Raw genomic sequence first — 5370 nt, forward strand, 5'->3', positions numbered from 1 at the left:
GTGGGATCTGAAGATAAGATTCAATACCAGCATGGGAAGGAAAGCCCCTGAGCCTCTTACTGAAATTAACCAACAGAACACTGGAAGTGGTGCTGTGGCTCAAATTGGTAGATGGCTAGTCCTGAGCAAGACTGCTGAGACTCATTGCCCAAGCCTCAAGTTCAAGCACCATGAACAATTAAAAAAAGAAGCATGGGTGTGTGAATCTGAATGTGAAACTCCAGGTAAAATATGGAGACCCTATTTAAAGCTACAAGGAAATCTGTAGTTGAAGGAGGAAGTTGCTAACTTTGAGTGAAAACGTTAAGGTACCATGCCTAGACCCTGAGTACAAGCCCAAGTACTGGTTCAAATTTTAGACAGACTTCTATATTGGCCTGGGACCATTTTAGTTTCAAATTGCTCTGTGCACTAGCATCATCTGCAGTAACCTCACCATTTCTATGATGATAGAATGCTTTTTTAAAGAAAAATGTAAACTCCAACAGTAACTACATACTTCATTTCTCCCATTTTTATCAAGCATTTTGAGAGCTGATGTAGAAATATAGGCATATTGTGTATGTACTGCAAGTTTAACATTACAGGCTAAAAGTCATTTCCACAAAGCCCACCACTGAGCATTTTGGTATATATGGGAGATAAATATTAATTTTCCTCCATATATGTGTTAAAATAGTTTGATCCACAATCTTAAAATGATTGTCCTAAGAGATGTGTTTGACATAATAGACATAATTGATAGGGGCGACTTATTTTTACATTCTCATTCAAAAAAGTATCTTTTTAAAAAATATTTTATTGTAATTAATAAAAGGGTTACGTAATATTTGCCAGATGGAATGTGCATTAATTCACATACATTGATGCCCTTTCACATGTCTTGGTACCCATTACCCTCCCCCCCAACCCCACGTCTTGGTTTTCCCCCCTTCTCTATCCAATTTCAAATAACTAAATACAAATAAATTCAATATATCAGGCAACAAAGTGAGATACTGTAACAATATGAGATACCGAAGGGACAGCAAAAGAGATGAGAGATAATGTAGTACATTAAGGACAACAGTCATTCATTATATGACTTTTGTTTCAATATCCTGGAGGTCCTTTCATTTAGCGTCATACTATATGGCCTTACGTATCAAGGTTTTGTTCTATTGTAGATCTCTGCTAGTAGAGCCCAAGGTTTCTACTGATTATGACAAATGAGGGAAACCATTGAGCCTAATTTCTTTGCGTCTGGCTTACTTCACTTAATATGATTTTTTCTAAGTCTTTCCATTTCCTTACAAATGAGTCAATGTTGTTTTTTCTGACAGCATCATAGAAAAAGTTAGTATCTTTAAGGAGCAGTGCAAAGGATCATCATCATCATCATGATATGTTGTACAAAGAGGTTTCAATTCGGCATCCCAGGGTATAAGTACGATGAATTGTGACCAATAACAACTTCTGTCCTAATTGCCCACCTATCTCTTCATTCTTCTCTACCTAATGATCTGTAGTTAATTTCACAAGATCATTTACTTTATTTTAATACTAGATGTTTTTTTGATTTTTAAGTTTAATAATTTATATTTAATAATTGGCATGTTTATTCATTGTAATGTTAATTTCTGACAAGTAATGACAACAACAGCAATAATGTTACAAGTAACTTCAAACATATGCTCCGGAAACATCGTATGTAGATCATATGACAGAAATTACACGCAATACATAACTCATATCCTTGCATTGCAGAACTCCTCCTCCCTCATCCAGGATATTGTGGTGACTTTCTTCCCCATATGCATCCTTACGAACCCCACCCTCTTCCCACTGGAGTTCATAGGAAGCAATGTATGTAACCATTTTAGGCTATGATAGATGCTATTGTCTATGATTTCGCAAAGGAGTATGAAAGACAAGGAGAGTACAGAATGACACTCTGTGGTGACCATGGACAACAAATCATGGTTCTTGTTGTTGTTGTACCAGTAGTGGAGCTTGAGTTTAGGGTCTGACACTGTGCATGAGATACTTTGCTCAAGGCTGGCACTCTACCAGTTGAGTATACAGCTTCATTTCTGACTTTGTGGGGTTGGTTGGCGATTAGACTCTGGACTGTCCTGCTCAGGCTGCAGCCACCTGTGTCCAGTGTAATCATGATTATCACAGCTTAAGTGTTGCATGCTGGTATTCTTCCAGCTTACAACAGAAACTATTAAACTGGTTTTCCTCATGAAGAACCACTTTTGCCAATAACCAGTCCTCCCCCTGTTCTTCAGGATTATGCTTTGTCTCTACTGGATCACAATCAGTGTATTCAGCTCCTATTCCTTTCTCCTTTCAACATAAATCAATAGCCTTTGGCTCCAGGGAGGCTTAATATGGATACTGGCAATGGAGAAAGCAATGTCATATAGGAGCTTCCTAATTCACACATCCCTGACAGAAAGAGAACACAGTATGGTTTATACAGCCTGGAAGAATCAGACTATACTGGAAGAATCAGGCTAAAGGGCTGGAGGGAGACAGCATCTGAGGTTCCATCCTGGAACACTAGCTACTCAGAAAACTGAAATCTGAGGATTGTGGCTTGAATCCAGCCGAGGCAGGAAAGTCATGTGAGACTTTTATTTTCAAGAAACTACTCAGAGAAATCCAGAAGGGAGGCTGTGGCTCAAGCCTGAGTGATTTCGTCTTGAGTAAAAGCTCAGGGACAGCACCCAGAGCCAGATTTTAAGGACTGCTAAAAACAACAAACAAAAAATAAGAAAGAATGGGAAAGAAAAGGCGATATTTTCCTTTTTTATTTTTGTGTGCCAGTTCTGCAGCTTGAATTCAGGGCCTGAGCACTGTCCTTAGGCTTCCTCAAGGTTAGAGCTCTGCCACTTATGCCACAGCACCCCTTTTGGCTTTTTCTTATTTTAACGTATGTGGTTTTCTAACTTTTCCAATTAATTTCCTACCTGGAAGCTGCAGGAGCAAACACGGAGAATGCCCGGGTGTCAAATCTCTCCAGGGCTCTGCTAATGTCCCTGTTCCTCAGGCTGTAGATGAAGGGGTTCAGCAGGGGAGTGACCACAGCATACATCACTGAGGCCACCACATGGTTTCTGGGGGATGTTGACAGAGCTGAACCAAAGTACTCCCCCAGTCCTGTGCCATAAAACAAGCTCACTATGGACAAGTGAGAGCCACAGGTGGAGAAGGCTTTTTACTTCCCCCCTGCAGATGGGATTTTCAAAATGGAGGACAGAATTTGACAGTAGGAGAAGAGAATGCCTGAGGCAGGGAGAACTCCAAGCAGGATGCCAATAACACACATGACTATCTCATTGCTGAAGCTGTCGGTACAGGCCAGGTGAAGCAGCTGGGAAGGGTGGCAGAAGAAATTAGCAATGTCCACAGTCCTGAAGCAGGTAAGCTGTAAGACAATCAGATTGTGTAGCAGGGATTCCAAAAGACCAAGTGTGAAAGACACCCAAAGTAAGGAGACACAGAGACGAGGGTTCATTATGCATGAATAATGCAGGGGGTGACAGATGGCCACAAAGCTGTCATAGGCCATAGCAGTCAGAAGCATAGAGTCTGTACATGCAAAAGTGATGAAAAAAGACATCTGGGTGAGGCAGCCCCCATAGGAGATGGATCTGCTGTGACTCTGGAGGTTCATCAGCAATTTAGGGACGGTGGTGGAGGTGAAGCCGATGTCAATCAAGGACAGATTGGAGAGGAAGAAGTACATGGGGATGTGGAGGTTGGGGGTCAGAGGTGATGGCCAGGATGATGAGCAGATTTCCAAGCACTGTGAACAGGTACATGGACAGGAAGAGTGCAAAGAAGACACGCTGGAGTTCATGATCCTCGGAGAGCCCCAGGAGGAAGAATTCTGTGGCAGTGGTTACATTTTTTGTGTGAGTATGTCTCCAAACACTTAAAAAGAAAAACCAATAAAATACACTGAAATACAAAAAGAAATAAAATATCCCTGGCTCTTTATGCTTTGAATGAGAATAGTGACATGCGAATAATTTACACAGTACTCCGATCTTTTTCTTAACTGGGGCAAAACCAGTTTACATGAAAGTCATTAATGGTTTTCCTGCTCTCCTTCTTGTAATCATACATCAGATATACGAAGACAACTTAAGTATAAAACAGATCTTAATTCACTTTAAAAAGGGAATGGAATATCCTTTCAATATTACAATAGTTGAACTGGACTGGCATTAACTAATACTGAGATTAAATGGACAGTTTAGAATGAAAACAGTGTGCCTCTTACCTTGTGTGTGTGTGTGTGTATGTGTGTGTGTGTGTGGCCTGGTGATTGGACCACTTCCTGGTTTTCCTGTAACGCCTTCCTACAAAAGGAGATGCATTCAGTGGTCATGATGTGAAGTACCTACAGTTTATCATTCCAGCACTTTGGAAGCAGAAGCAGGAGGAACACAAGTCTAAGGCCAGCCTAGGCTACATGGTAAGGTCTTGTCAAAAGAAACACACACACACACACACACACACACACACACACACACACACACTCTTCTTGGGTTTGAAATGTAGCTCATTAGAAGTATGTGCTCGTCATGGACAAGGCCCAGTGAGAACAACTAAAAGGGCATTTCCATGATATATATGCTATAGACATGGCCAAGGTTTTTCCATCAACGTCTCCACTGCGATGAGCAGAACTGAGGCTCTAATGGAAGAAGCCATTGCCTCTGCTCCAACGTGGCCTCTGCAGTGTCAGTCAAGACATTTTAAGTGAAGATCTCTGAACTGGAGCTGGGCACCAGTGACTCACGATGATAATCCTAGCTATGCAGGAGGTTGAGATCTGAGGATTGCAATGGGAAGCCAACCATGAGACTCTTATCTCTAATGAACCTGCAAAAAACCAGTTTTGGTGGTGCAGCTCAAGTGGTATAGCACCAGACTGAGAGAAAACATGACAGGACTTCACCCAGGTCCCAAGCACACACAAAAGAAATATGCATGTATATCTATGTGCATATACACACATATAGTCATGTATGTATCTATACCTCTGTATATTATATATTCATGATGGACTTCCTGAGATATTGCAATCCTACCACCTGAATGATGATAAAGAAAATTTTAAGATTTTCCTTCCACTTTCCTTCCTAACTCTCCTATGCCTCAGAACTTACAGAATTTCAAAGCTGCTTTGTAGGGTCTGGGCCAACACATCTAGCTCTGAATGATCTCCCATGCCTGCTGTACCTAATACAATTAAAAACAAATTCACTAAGACGCTTCTGAATGCAGAGATCCAGCCAAGGAGGAGAAGAACAAATGTAGACTGGACTACAAAAATCACAGACTAAAAAGACAGGCTAATTAGTAACTGTT

General features: G+C 41.0%; 1 pseudogene; it reads right to left on the bottom strand.

Annotated features, from left to right (window-relative positions):
* Nucleotides 1–2953: 2953 nt before the first annotated feature.
* Nucleotides 2954–3896, bottom strand: LOC150068067 (olfactory receptor 7E24-like; annotated as a pseudogene).
* Nucleotides 3897–5370: the final 1474 nt, after the last annotated feature.

The sequence above is a fragment of the Megascapheus bottae genome, chromosome 1 (assembly GCF_031878675.1).
Source record: "Megascapheus bottae isolate mThoBot1 chromosome 1, mThoBot2.hap1, whole genome shotgun sequence".
Classification (NCBI taxonomy): Eukaryota; Metazoa; Chordata; class Mammalia; order Rodentia; family Geomyidae; genus Megascapheus; species Megascapheus bottae.